A 15203-nucleotide genomic window follows, 5' to 3' on the forward strand; every position below is an offset into this window, starting at 1 on the left:
AGACTAGTACTCTATCTTTTCTTTGCTCTCATGGATAAAATAGGCAACACCTTCAAAAGTAAATACATAAAAAATTTAGGTAAGAATGGAAGGTATTCAAGGCATAAAGGCACAAAAACAGGAGTTAGATGCCTAAGACATGACTGACAGGACTTCATCCATGTCCCTAAGTATCTGAAGGAAGGGTGTCAAGAGAATGAACCCAGGCTCTTCTTGGTGGTGCCAAGCAACAAAACAAGAGGCAACAGACAGAAACTGGTGCACAGGAAGTTCCACGTGAATGTGAGGAAGAACTTCTTTACTGTGCAGGTGAGCATGCACTGAAACAGGTTGCCCGGAGAAGTTGTGGAGTCTCCCTCACTGGAGATATCCAGTAACCATCTGGACACAATCCTGTGCCATGTGCTCTAGTATAACCCAACTTAAGCAAGAAGGTGGGACCAGGTGGCCTACTGCGGTCCCTTCTAACCTGACCCATTCTCTGATTCTGTGAAGTGCCCTTTATCATGAATTCAACACTTGCATTCTCTGCTTTTTAACCACTATGCAAATCATGGAATCATAGAATGGTTTGGGTTGGAAGGGGCCTTAAAGACTATTTAGTTCCCTAAAATAGACCCCTGCCATGGACAGATACTTTTCACTAGACCAGGTTGCTCAGTGCCATAGAGCCTGGCTTGGAACACTTCCAAGAATGAGTGTCTGGATTTGAAAAGACTGGTGTCTGCTAAGGAAGGCAGGAACTCTCCGTAAAATGGAACCCCCCTATGGATGCTAAAGACAAGCAAAAGCAGGGAGCACAGTGCCTGGGGAAAAGCAGGCTGCATAACTTTCTCAGTCTTGCCTGAGAAAGTTGCCTAGGAAATCATAAGGAGGAATTAAAACAATCCTCAGAGATAGAAGACAGCCTTGCAGGTGCTGTTCGTCAGTTTCTTGTTTTCTTGCAAGAGAAGGTTGAGGAGCGGTGTACCCCACTGACCAATGATGGTAATGTGTTAGTTCATCAACCAATAAGAGTTTTACCTTTCTGTACTTTCGTGTATCGGTCTATAAAAGAAGATCTGAAGTAATAAACCTTAGGCTCTCTCCTGTTCAACACACAGGAGAGTCTGTGTCGTTCTTCTCGCCATTCCAAATAGAGTGACAACCCCTCTGCAAATTATTATAATCTTGAAATCAAGAGGCTCTCAGGCAAAGATATGGGAATAGGAATAACAGTTCTTTGCTAGGAAAATTAAAATAAAAATGCAGTAGTAAAAAAAAAACAAACACTGACAGAGTCAGAATACAACCTGACACCCTGTTGGTCAGGGTGTTGCTAGCAGTTTGATTAAATGATAGCTGCAGTCCTCCTGGAATGACAGATGTGGTTCTGTTGAAGCAGTGATCCTGTAGAAGGGTGTAGTTTCCCTCTGAAAGTCCAGTGGTGGTGTAGATGGGTCTGGTCTTTCCTCTGGGAATCCAGTGGAGAAATGTTGTGGCGGGCAGTGGTGATCAGGGTGCCATGACCTTCCCAGGAAGCATCCCCTTGGGGACATCTTTCAGGCGCACAGGCACACCTGCCTTGCCCCAGTGATTTAGCAATAGCCCTCAGAAGGGCTGTTGAAGTTGTCGGTGCTCCTCAGGTGACTTGGAATGAAGAGACGGGTCCTCATATGGAGTTCCACAGGGAGCCTTTATTATGCTTCTTCTCCAGAGGGATCATGGGATGAACAATGCGGAGTGAGAGGAAGCAGGGATTTATATAGGAAACACAAGGGGCAGGGTACAGCAACAGGGCAAATGATCTGAGGGTTCAGGGGAAGGGGGAATGAGATACAAATAACATAAATATGAGGGAAAGGCATGCTGGGGGCAAGATAGCAAGTAACCATAACAAGGATCCTCAACTGAGGCCTGCCCTTGAAAGGGAACAAAGTAGACAAAAGGCTATAGGTTCTTCCTCCTCCAGAGGAGAGTGACCACACTGTCTATCACCTCAGCGGCCTCCAGAGAAAGGCTGACTGCAGTGCTCCAAATCTCAGATTATAGCCAGGTAGGAACGCTGGGCTCTTCCTAGGGGTGGAGCATCTCACAAAGGGATGATGTAATTTTATCAGTCATGCAGTAAGACTCAATGGCCCATTTACAGAAGACATCACCCTGGAGGGAGCATGGGTTGTGAAGAGATAACACTGCCACACTTGTTTTTAACAGCTGGCCCATTAATAGAAGATATCCCCCTGGAGTTAGGAGGGATGGGTCATGGAAGAGATAAAGAACTGCCCCACCAGGTTTTAATAGATGGTAATAGAATACATACATTTGGTTATTTCTTGCATTGCAACCCAACAATGAGGCATCCACATCTCCAGGCAACCTTCTGAATACCTTAGCACCTTCACCATAAAGAATTTTTTTCTTAATATCTTATCTAACTCTATTTTCTTTCAGTTTGAGTCCATTTCCCATTGCCCTATCACTACATGCCCTTGTAAAAAGTCCCTCTCCAGCTCTTTTGTAGCTCCCCCTTTAAGAACTGGAAACTTGCTCTAAGGTCTCTTCACAGCCTTCTCTTCTCCAGGCTCAAAGACCCCAATAGTCCCACACTTGTCTTTATAGAAGTGTTCCAGCCCCCTCATCATCATTTGTGGCCCTCCTTTGGACTCACTCCAGCAGGTCAAGGTCATTCCTGTGCTGAGGACCCTGGACCTGTATACAACACTTGGAGTGGCATCTCGCCAGAATAGAGGAGAGGGGCAGAATCACTTTCCTTGACCTGCTGGCCACGCTTCTTTGGTACAGTGGGTTTTTGGGGCTGCAAGAGCACGTATGCATAACATACTTAACATACATAATTACCTACACAAGCATCTGGATTAAAAAAGTTTTGAGTGGCTCTAAGTAACAGCAGTTTCCACATACTAACTCATTAATGCTTTTCTTCCCCCAAAATAAATTTCACCCCACTTTTGATTTGGGGCAGGCATATTCTGCTCTGCAAGGGGATACAAAATGCTACTAGTTCAGCATCTGCACTGATTTACATAGATGTAACTACATAGATGTAACTATCCAATAGCCATTTTCTGTTGACTCTCTTTGGTTTACATAACTGCAGGAAATACAGCGTAATAAAGAATCCAGCACGTGGTTTAAAAACAGGCACTCCATTTCTGGCAGCGGGTAAGATAGGAAAAAAAGCCTTTAATTTGAGCCTTTGAGTGTATCCATGCAACATAAAGTACAAGCGTGAGAGGAACATGCTGATAGTTCTGCACTATTGCTAACGGTGCTGAGACGCAACAAGAAGGAAAATCTAAGTGTGCCTGCTCGTTTTCTCAGAGAACCTCCCCATAAGAGCCAAATGAGGGTGCCGTTCTTGGCAACTTGGTCCAGTGTGGCCTTTCTGTGGCCTGCTTCATAGCAAGTGAGAAACTTTACTGCTTATATTGTGTATTATTTATACCATGGTTGGGCACACAAGGATTCAGAATGGCTCTACATGCTTGTATGTGTAATGTAGAAATGTAGAAATTAATTGTATCATAGAAATATCAGAGAAAAAAATTTTAGAAGTGTCTATATTTAAGGGCTAGATATAGGGAACAGGTTACCAGTGGATTTAGACAGTACAGATTATGAAGTGATTGCAGAAAATAAATGTCCCTGCCCAAACTGTGAAGAACAAAATAAACATATTTATTTAGCTGAAAGTGATATTTATTCTTTCCAAGGAGTCCTATGTATTCAAAAGGTAGGGATGTATTTTATACACCACAAAGGCAGCTGCGGGGCAACTGTAGCTCTATGGTTTTGTTCGGTTGAATGCAAGCTACGGGGAGCCTTTATTTTTCTATTATTTATCATTTTCAGAAACAATCTAGACTGAAAACAGTAGATTTTGTTCTTTCTGCAAGGGAAACATGGTAAAATCCAGCACAAAGCAGACAGCTTAAAGACCAGTGTTAGTTTCTGAAGTGACTGCTCTTCCCAAGCAAGCGACAGGAGAGAAAAAATTGGGTCTTGACAATACAGTAAGTAGATTTCTAAAAGGTTTTTCCTTACAGCTCAAATATATTATGGGACTCGACAAACATTAGGCTCCACTTGTAAGAAGAATAGAAAAGGATAATGGATAGAACAGTAAGAAAGATCACTTTGAAACAGAGTCAGAAGACTCAAAACAAGGAGAAGCATCCCAGGTTAACCTATCTACTATTTTCAAGATTCCACAAGCTTATGGGTTAGGCAGTTTGCCAGTACCAACCATAAGAAGCAGTATTATTTTACCAGCTTAACTGATCACTCAAACTGTTAATCACTACAAACAGCCCTCAAAAATATGGAGGATGTAGAGAAACAGAAAAGGACAGAGATTGTCTGAATATACAAATGACTGCTGATTGTTTACCTGGCACCCTAGGTCCTTGTTGTATCAGCTGCCTCACAGAGTAAGTGGGCTTGGATTCTTGATGCAGTTGTACAAATCAGATTTTGTTTTGGTATTGTTTCCAGCTGAAAGCCTTTTCTTTATTCTAATGGTAGGAGACTTTCTTCCTATTAAATGCTTCAATGGTGGATTTAAATATTTAGAGGATCCACATTACAGGAGAACTGTCTGAGAGCATCACAAAGAAACCATTAGTTAAATCCATTAAGGATCTCCTTAAGTGGAATTCCCTGCTGTTATCTACATGATAGCCACATAAAAATGACACTGGAGGAAGAAAATGTTGGGGAAAATATTCCTCCTCACATACTGTATCTGTAAAAAATCCAGTTTTACTGAGGGATCCCTTTTTAATTGTTTCAAAAAAATTTATCTGAGAATTGTTATACTTTGAGCTGAATTAGAGTAGGGGAAACAACATGTCTCAATTTTAGCTGAGCTTTTTCCCCTCTCAAGTAAACCTTTCATTAGACAAGAAGGTACAGGATCTCTTTTTGTTTTGGACATGGCATAAACCATCCAAGTTGTCTTCACATTGCAAGACACGTGAAGTATACACAAGTTTCTGTGCTGTCTATTTTAAAATACGCATAAGTGGTAGCAGTACAGCTAAGGTGTTCTTTCCTCCAACTCCTAGAGTAAGGCACTTGAGCCATCTGAATTTTAAAACTTACACCATCTTTCCTGTTGCTCTTGCTTTTACACAGGAGAAAAATCTTGAACTCCACAAAGTCATTCTTCCATTCTCTACAACCACAGTTTGATATACGTTCAAGAAGGCAGTTATATTCAACAGAATCTATCCATTCTTTTTCATTTATGTAACATTTTTGTACTATTTTTTGAATGCTCAGGAACTTCTGATGTGATGTAAGCTTATGGATAAAATGCAGGTAACAAAAACAGTACAAACACAATGCATAAATATCCATGTTGGTTTTAATATTGATATCCCTAATCTTTCTGTAAATCAGTATATAGTGTCTCAAATCATTGATTTTCTCTCTGGCCTCCACTTTGAGCGTATTTTATAAAACCCAAGAGAGAAAGACCTGTTCTGCGCTCAGGGTAGTATAAACCCATTCTATAAATGTAGGAAATTTCCTTCTAGGACGCTAAACAAAACATCTATTTTCTGTTGGAGAATGAGATACTCAGAAGTCTTGGTTTATCCATAAATGTAGATGTACATACACAGGACAGTGCAAGACCACTAAGCCCACTTTGTCTTCTCAATTAAACTTTATCTGAGAGATCCAATATAGAAGAGAAAAAACCACCTGAGCAAATCTGTTATTTCAGGGGTCAGCACCCTACTGGAGGGAAGGAACAGCATGTGGGCAGTAGTGAACAAAGCAGAAACAGAAGCCTGAGTCCTGGTGGTTTGAGAGAAGTATCCATTACAGGCAATGGCTCCAGGCTTCAGAAGTCTGGACACTGGAGGGACTGTTGCATCCTGTGAGGGAAGATACCATACATCAGTGTCCAGGAGCCTTGCACCACTCAGATTGGGTATGACGCTCGGGTCCACACCCAGAAAAACTACACTAGGACACAGTTCAGGTATGGCGTCCCGTAGTATTGCAAATTAAGTTCTCAAAAGAATGCAGAACACTGGCTTGCTATAACATCGCCTGTCAAGGCTGTGGCAACTACAAGTTCATATGACATTGGCAGCACACAGTACTGCCCATTGGAGCAGCGGGATCACAGCTTCTTCCTTGCCTGCTCCCAAAACCTCCATCACAAAACAGACTTAATGCCCGCCAAGTGGGGAATGGAGCAAAGATACACCACAGCACTGAGAACGTTTATTACAGATTAGTAAGGGTCTTGCTGTGTATCGCTACAATAAGAATTCAGGGTGTGATAAAACCAGTACTCCTGTTTAATCCCTCTATTGATTTTCCATTGGTATTTGTAACCCTTTAACAATTTAACTGCTGTGCTGTTTGTGCCCCAAATAAAAGTTTTAAGTATTTTCCAGGGTTTTTTCCAATTATGCTCCTTCAAAGTAACCATGATTGATAGTAACTCCTACTACCTCAAGCGTTTTCTCTACAGACAATGGCTATGCCAAGTTCCAACACGGGGAAGTTAAATGGCAGTACCTTTTAGAAAAACACTTCTGAGTAGAACAAGAAAGGGATGCACAGCCATGGAGGGAAATGCTGCCCCAAAAAAACAACCCTGGCGGGCAGTGTCACCGCAGCTCCAGTGGCACCACTGCGCGGATGACCTGGCGCAAGACCCTCAGAAGACAATAAGAAGGCAGGCACCTAAGGTCTCTAAGAAGAGACATTTCTCCCGTCCGGCTCCAGAGGGGCCGGTCCGTGTGCGGAGCCAGCCCTCCCCGCGCTGCCCACAGCCCGCGGTGCGCGACATGGCGGCGCTCCCGGCAGGCACCGGGCGCGCGGCGGGCGGGCGGCCGCGAGGTGGCGCCGGGCGGAGCAGGGCCCGGGCCTGGCGGGGCTCGGAAACGGGGCCCGGAACTTAGCTGCTCCGAGCCGGATTGAATCGACTGAGAGATACACGCTTTATTTACCCACTCACTTTGGGGTCCCATATAAATACTTGTTCACGTATTAAGTGTTATTGCGACAAATGGGGATCTGTGTTGCTCCTAATGCCAAAATCTTTGTGCTAAAATAACATTTTTGTGGAGCGAATTTGCAAGGCATGAGTGTAAGTGATGTTTGAATTCACTGTTTCAGCCATTGTGGCTTTTTGTTTGCTTGTTTTCTTTATAAATCTCCCTCTCCGTCCCAGGAAAAGCAAACAACTCTCGCCATGTTTCCATCTCCAAGACGACCCTTGAGAGTGTCCCCAAACCAATCGCCGCCCCAACGCTTCAGCGCAGTGCTTGTACTCCAAGCCGGAGGCCGCTTGTCCAAGGAGTCGCCTGTCTACCACAACAATGCCAAAGTTTTGGTCCTGCCTGAGTCGCACTGGGATTCCCGCTGGGTGTTTGGTCCGGTGTGGCTCAGGGCAGCAGTCAGGCCTCACCCTGCTCCTGTCTCCACCGGCGGAACCAAACCAAGCTGAGCCGCATCTCCCGTGCAGAGCTGGGAGCAGAAGGGCAGCGCTGGGCACACCGAGCTGCAGGGTTCCCTCACCCGGGCACGGCAGGCTCCGCACCAGCCCTTCCACGGGAGCGAGTTTGGATCTGCGCTGCTCCCACCTCCACTGGCAGCTGAGCCCTTCTCCCTTGCCTGTGTGAGCCCAAATTCCGTGGAAAGGGCAAGCAAGAACGCGCAGTAACTGCAGAGCGCAGTTCACTAATCCACAGGCTCCAGCTGTGGATTAGTGTTCCCAGCTGTGTTTGTCTCCTTGGGCTGCTTGCACACCTCATGGAGAGGAATGGACCGCTTCAGTGTTCTCCAGACCTCCTGTGTGCCAGCACCGTCCTTTCTGAGGCGCAAGGCACAACTTTGGAGCAGAGATTGCAATCTTCTCTCCAGTCCTTTGCTTCTCCCGGCCTCTAGCTGTGCCTGCCTTGAGATGTGCCTATACCCCTCCCAGATCCCTCACCTTCCTGCCTCACTGCCAGTCCTTCAAGTTTTTCCCGAGAGGATGAGTGAAACAAAGCACCACACAACCCTGCGTGGGATGTCTGCACACACGTGAGACTGGCAGCTGCTGCAGTGGGGGACAGACAACGGGGGTGATGGGTGGGATGAGTGAAGGAAGAGTCAGAACTTCGGTGCTGGAAATGAGGAGAAAATCCCTGAGGTGGGTGAACACTGTGAACAGCACCATGAGGCACAAATGGCACAACAGCTCAAGAGGGAGAGAGAAGAAGCAGTCAGAGCAGCCAGGGAAATTTGCTTCCCTAAAACACTCACCTTACTTAAAAACGCATTCCCAACAATCACCTTCAAACTGTTTCTGAATGCCCAGAGGTCCAGTTCTGTTCCTCAGTGAGGAGAAGGGCTCAGGTGTGAGTGGTGCAGATGTAGTGAAAGCTCTAACATACAACCAGTGAGTTTTATAAACTTCCTTTGAGCAGAAAAGTCATCGTTAAGCTAAAATTGCAGAACTAGTTACAGAGAAAAAACTGCCCCAGAGCACTGAAAGGCTTCAATAAGTTTATTTAGGATAAAAAGGGAAAAAAAGGGCATGGAATGTAGCACAACTTTATTAAGGTGGACTAAAGGTCGATTAGTGGTCATACCCTCCTGAATTATAGAGCGCCTAGATTTGAACAGTGGTAAGGAACTGCACTTTTAAGCACCAGCTCGGTAGAGACTGAACATGTCAGGCTGGTCCTTAAGCCATGCACACCTACCTCCTAGGAGCTCCCTGGAAATGGAGGCTGGGAGCACAGATAAATAAAGAGTAAAATAGAGTAACACCCACACCTTTCATGGGTGGGCAAGGCTTGAAAGTTGCTCATAGTCTGATCAGGCTGGTGCATCTGGCCTACACTTACAGACCTAAACAGTGATGTTCCCTCCTCATTCCCTGCTCCTGAATGAAGTGCTAACTGTTATCACCCTTCACCCTTTCCTCTAGAGTCTCTTCTGAGAGCTAGTTTACACCACAAAGAATTTTCCAGTATAGTTGTAATTACAAAAACCACAGGGTCAGCGCAATTTATTCCAGTATCACTTTTGCCAGTATTGTTAAACCTTTCCTTCAAATGACAGAAACTATTTTTGAGAAAGAACTTTTTTTGTTAGTCGTTGTTTATTTCGACTTTGTTCAGCCTGATCTTTTCACACTCCTCCCTGACATAACTATTTGGCCAATAGATTTGGCCTGAACTTCTCCTGAAACTCTCTCTGCACTCTCCCTTTATTAAATGCTGTCATGTGTGGCACAAAGCTGATGGTTGCCAGGGCCAGTTGTATGCCGTTTCTTTGGCAGCATCAACAAAACTGATTGGTTTAGGAATCACTGAGGGAAGTGTTTTTCGGTGAATACTAAAATCCCAAGCAGTTTAGCATTGATACTGTCTGCTAGTAGAATAAAACCATCTTCCAGCACTACCATAAAATGTTATTGGTAAAAATACCATTTTACTGGTACAATTGTGTCTCTACCAGAGGCTTCTGTTGACACAGCTATGCCTGTCAGGGCTGGCATCTCTTTAGAGCTATGCTGGTAGACATCAGTCCTGTAAATATGATCTTGGTCATTCAGAACACACATTCACCCCTTTTCGACTCACAGTGACAACTCCATCACACAACTGCAGTCAGTACAGTTACTCTTAAGACAGTAAATGCAAATGAAGATGCAAATGCATGTTGCAATTCAAATCAGTGAAACAACATCATATTCTGCTGTTCTTCCCTTACAGCTACTTTATGCAGATTCATAAAATTTAAGGTCAGAAGATACCTTTAGGTAACATAACCTGAGGTATAACAAAGGTCAAGCAATTTTATGTAATTAAGCCTCATGACTCATAAATAAGCAAGCATCTTCTAGAAACCATTTTTGAGTCAAAGACACCAAGTGAAGAAGTCACTATCTTTCTTTCTAGTTTATAGCTTTTGCCTCACAGTTTTAAATCCAGAGCACCAAGAAGTATTTTGACCTCTGTGATTCCATCATCTGTGCAGGTGCCCCTCCTTGGACTTTCTCCTCTCTGTGATGCGTTCTTTGATCATTCTTTGATTCCTTTTATTTGCATTCTTCCAGGTAACATTCTAATCCCTTTTCCAGCAGCAGACCTGCCATCAGTCTCCTCACAGAGCAGCATAAACCACCAGGCTGACACACTAAGACATATCCTCCCCCCGTTCTGGTGTCCTTTGCAGGGAGAGGGAGAACACCCTTGTGACAGTGTGTGCTCAGTGGCTACTGTCAGCTCTGTGAGTGGGGCTGAAATCACCTTGGTGGTGTGTATTTTTATTTTATGTTTTCTGTCTGCCACACCAAGTTTTACATTGCACTGATCTCCAAGCTCTGTGGAGGTAAAAAGCATGCCTGGGCACTAACAACTCTGCTTTTGTAAGGTCTGGGAATATTGCACATATATAAATCTTAGCAAATTTATTCCAAAATGCAGAAAGTAAGGGTTTTGACTGATATATATTTGTCGGTACAAAGGTATACTTCATATTAAATTCATGTTATTAAAGCCCTTACAAGAGAATCAGCCAAGCAGAAGATGACAAGCTTAAAAAGAGATACCATTGTGATTACAGAAAGACAAGAAAAACAAACAAAATTATCCTTACTTTCATTCTTTCTAGCCCATATAGTGTTTATGAGTAGCTGGGTTTAACTATTCCTGCCAGCACAAAAGTAATCAATAAAGGAACACCTTGTATAGAAATAATGCATTTTCTGCAGTTACAGCTAAACAGAACAGATTCTAACAAATTCCTAAGGATCCACTTTCATTATTGAAGAAGATTCTGAATTTTTAGCTCTGCAAATAACCAGCTGAATAGACTGTAATTCAATTTTTATTAATATCCAGTTGTATGTCACATACCTCAAAGTCCAAGTGTCCCTATGTATAGTGTTTCTGAGTACTTGACATCAGACAGCTGGGAATTTTCTCAATATGATGTATAGCAAGTGACTTTATTGGGGTAATTTAGGACAGACCCTGTAGAACATGTAAAAGAGTTCTTGGCTGGGAGCTGTTTCTCCAAATCTATCTGAGAAATGACTTGCAATCTTACTCATCTTCACAGGTGCTTGATGCCATTGATTTACAATTTTATATTGCAATTCTAACAGGTTAGCTGAAATAGAGCATACACGTATGAAGGACATTATTGAGTCCAATATCTCCAGCTCAGGAGAATGAGATAGTTCCCTTTCCCATTTAATCATAAATGTTTCTTTAGTGGGCAATAAAGAAAAAGCAATGGCTTTATACAATCACCCCACAATGTTCTGAGATTCATTGCTAAGGAATAAGATTTGCTCAGATAAAAAGGATTCTCTAATACAAGTAGATTTAACATCAGACTGAATAAAGGAACTCCTGAACTGGAAGTAAAGAAGCAAAAAGGAAAGTCTAGTATGTTTCACTTTTGTTGTATTTCTAAGGGAAATGTGAATTTGTTTTTACTGACAGGTTGAGATAAATATTCCAAATAAATTAAATCAGTTCTTTCGGCAGTCTTTAGAGAAAATAGGAGTAAAATACACAATACAGTTAGAAAAAGAGGCAGATTACTTTTAAAGCTAGTATAGACTTCATGACAGGAACAGAGAACTTGGGTTCAGGTCTGGTCATAAAACCCACAGTTTCCACACCTTCCGAATCATGATCCCTTGGTTTTCAAAGCATACCTAAAAAGTCAGTTCCCCTTAACTGAGTAACGAGCTGCATTTATACAACTGTAACAGAACCCACCATGCTCAAGAGGCTTGCATAGTGATTTTTATGATTCCCTTTCCTACCCAAGTAAAGTTAGCAACAATTCTTTTGAACAGGATGGAGCACTGAATGAGGTGAAGTTCACAATAGTGAACTTCGAAACAGACATAAAATAGAGATCCTAATTCATTCTTACTGAACCAACATAATTAATCAGCAATGCTCTTCAAATACATGACTCCATTGAGCTGTGCAAATAAGATCCCTGTATAAAAATTATATGTATTAAAATTAAATCAGCTAAGTGTTTAGTACTTTGCTCTTTACTTTGCTCTTGCTGAACTTTGATTTTTCTGTCACAAGGCACGTTGAAAACCTGCTCAATTGTCACAGCCCTTCAATGAAGAGCATAAAAGACAAGGTGACTGTGATGATTTTAAATTATGTGGCCTTTCCCAGAATGAGTGGAGTCCCTGATTTCTAGCTGGTGAGAATCACCACGGATTCCCAAAATATGGTCCTTTCTTCTTCAACATATGCATAATAAGTTTACACCCAGGACAGAATGGTATGGCAATTTAAATTTAAATGTGGTGAAGTGAAAACCATATTTGTCCAATCCTCTGTATGAAAAGAAATCAGTTGTAACATGGCAAAAAGATATACACACATTTAATTTTGTTACAAAGTCTGCTGAATAGGTTAGAAAAATCTTAATAGTATTAGTATATTACTTTTTTAAGAGAGAGAGAGCCCAGAATTTTTCTCTTCACTTACAATTTTTCTCAAATCCACCAAGTGAGTTAAAATATTAGAGATGGTCTGTTTGGAATGAAAAACAAATAGAAATAAATAATTGTCATAAAAAGCAAGCCTATTGTCAGTCCCTGAGTCTTTCCTGCCTCTGACTATAGCATCTGGATTTGTTAATGCAGATGACTCACATTGTTAAGTCCTTGTTAAATAACTAGATGATATTTTGGATTAATAAAATGTTTTTTCTAATTTTAATAACATTACTTTTTATATTTAAGCAAGAAGAAACAGATGTTTCAAACAATCCAGTCCTCATCACATGGTAGATTCTCTAGTCTGTCACTAAGTTTCATGGCTTAACAGGAGCAAGGACTACATGAATTAGTAAGCATTTCTAAGATCACACCCTAAACTAGTAGCATTTTGAGATCTTTTAGAACTGCATATCTTGAAACATCCAGGATATTAAAAAAACCCTCCTCTTAGCTTAGTCGAGCTCTTAGCTTATTTGAAGCAGGTGGCCAGCTGTGAGGGACGCTCTTCTAAAGAAATGCTTCGCCCTCATAATGAGGATTTGGTTGTGGCTTTGGCAATCAGACACGTCGTGGCAGAGAGGATGTGAAAGTGAGGTACCCAGGCGGCGGTTGGTGGTGACGTCCTGTTTGCTGAGGACAGGAGCAGCGCGTCCATGGGGACTGCGCGTGTAACCGACAGCTGCTGAACCCCTCAGGAGCACAGCTTTCTCCTCTGCTGGCTCCCTGGGAACAAAGCCACGGCTGCCTCTTTACCAGCTTAAGTGTGGAGCAATTTCATCCAAACTAACTTCAAAGTGAATCTACAGATCGCAGACATTTCAGCTGCATCCTGTGATCCCTTGAAAGAATTGCAAGCTCACTTTCACAGCTTACAGGCTCTATTGAACCACTGTATAAGCAAGGATGATGGATCAGCAGCTTTAATACAAACCTGGGACTCTGGAAATGTACATATGGTTCAGCATATGCTTCATAAGTGTCCATCCTATTGATGCATGCAGAAAGAATATAATAAGAAATTAATAAAGAAATAAAGATGGCAAACTCCACCCCCTGAAGTTTTTACTACTCTAGGCTGGACATATAAACTATGGATAAATGGTCTTTACTGACATGTAACTGTCTCTGTATCACCATGACTAATATTTAGGGCCTAAATAGATGGAGTCCCTCAGTACATCAAAAGTATCGTGTTTATTGAAGAGGTTACTACCACCTGCCAGCTGTTTATTGTCCCTCAGCTGGAGTCCACTGTCTCCTCAGATCTGTTGGCTTATTTTATCCTATAATCTTATTTAGGCAAATGGGTCTCAGTTAATGTAGATATTTTAAATAGTAAGTCTAGGAACATGGGTTGTTTAATCTGGACAGGGTTAGGGAATATACGTAGGAGCAACTGTATCAGCAGATGTGAGGATCATTAATATTTGACAGGGTGATGCGGACCAAAAATGGGGAGAGTAACTTTTTTTCACTGGCTCAGCTGGGTTTTGGAAAAGACCACCTGTTTATAATCTTACAACATAATTTTCTTTCAGCAGTAGCGTTGGCTAAACAGACCCTATTATCTCCTTCTGCCACCAAACCTCCTCTTTGGTCAAACAGAAAGACGTGGGTAACGGCCTCATGCGCTCTGCCCCTTCTCTTCCCCCTTCCTGTTATGCCAGAACTACTGTTTGGGCCGTTGGGTGAGTCAGTGCAAGGATCTGGATAAAAACAAGTTTTCTTTCTCCCCTCTTGGGTTGCTGGCATGTCATGCATCTGTGCAGACCCTTGCATCAACACCCCCAAGGTCCAGACCAGGTGACTGTGGCCATCATCTGGAGCTCCTGGAGCTGGCGCTGCAGCTGAAAGAAGTGTTCGTGCAGTCATGACATTCCTCCCTTGTGTCTCTTTTCCTTGATGGTAAAGTGGGGTTAGGGTTAGGACTTCTCAGTGTTACAGGAGTGCTTTAAGGGTAAATGTATCAAAGCAACAGCTCTCAAACCAGGAAGTTGCTCCCTTGAGAAATTACAAGATGCACCAAGTTGGGATGGAGAAGGCTCAGGACAATTTCATGTGACTTCTTCCACCTTCTCCCTCACCCTCTTTGCAGCTCTGCAGCTCTTCATTTTCATCCCCAAGAGCATTCACTTTGTGTCACTTATGCAAAGGGAGCTAAAGAAAATTGGTACAGGGGTGAACTTTGTTGGAACTTGGAGGGCAGGATTACAGTGTGAGTGATATTATGAGTGATACAGCATGACTATACTTCAGGAGGCTAAACAGACCAGCTAAGGCAGCTGCAAGTTGGGCTGCAGGAATCTGGGATTATCCAGCAAGCAGATGTGTATGCATGTGTGAAAGGGTGGGGAATGAAGATAATGTGAGGGAAAGAGGGAATTACAGACTATTACAGCAAAAGAAAAAGGTGTGTCTCCAGCTAAAAGACTCAGAGATGCTGTATTTGAGATTGCATATGGTAAAATACTATAAAAATGGGTCAGAAATAGAGTGCATCAGGCAAAATCATAATTTGGCACACTTATAAAAATTCAGAATTACATATACACTATAATCACAGACAAATAAAAAACCGGTTTGCAAAGGAAGAATACTGTGTCATCTTGTATTAAAATCCATGCATTTCTGTCTCTACGTAAAAATATCCTACAGAAAAATATTTTACTTGGTTAAGCCATGGAGGCCA

At 42.5% G+C, this 15203-nt stretch overlaps 3 long non-coding RNA genes across 3 annotated transcripts in view; 2 read left to right on the top strand and 1 right to left on the bottom strand.

The window, feature by feature from the left end:
• The window catches only part of LOC111926735 (uncharacterized), a 32875-nt gene extending 26447 nt beyond the window's left edge, over positions 1-6428 (top strand). The window contains exon 4 of the long non-coding RNA XR_015280601.1: positions 5140-6428. This is a non-coding gene — a long non-coding RNA (uncharacterized LOC111926735). The remainder of the gene's footprint in view (positions 1-5139) is intronic.
• On the bottom strand, positions 1657-6843 carry LOC111926736 (uncharacterized). The gene is made up of 2 exons (XR_002863150.2): positions 6544-6843; positions 1657-5888 (listed from the first exon to the last, which is right to left on the bottom strand). It is a non-coding gene; the product is annotated as an uncharacterized LOC111926736 (long non-coding RNA).
• On the top strand, positions 6840-13563 carry LOC111926737 (uncharacterized). The gene is made up of 2 exons (XR_002863151.2): positions 6840-7117; positions 7202-13563. It is a non-coding gene; the product is annotated as an uncharacterized LOC111926737 (long non-coding RNA).
• Positions 13564-15203: the final 1640 nt, after the last annotated feature.

Source organism: Cyanistes caeruleus, chromosome 2, assembly GCF_971803275.1.
Source record: "Cyanistes caeruleus chromosome 2, bCyaCae1.hap1.1, whole genome shotgun sequence".
Taxonomy (NCBI): Eukaryota; Metazoa; Chordata; class Aves; order Passeriformes; family Paridae; genus Cyanistes; species Cyanistes caeruleus.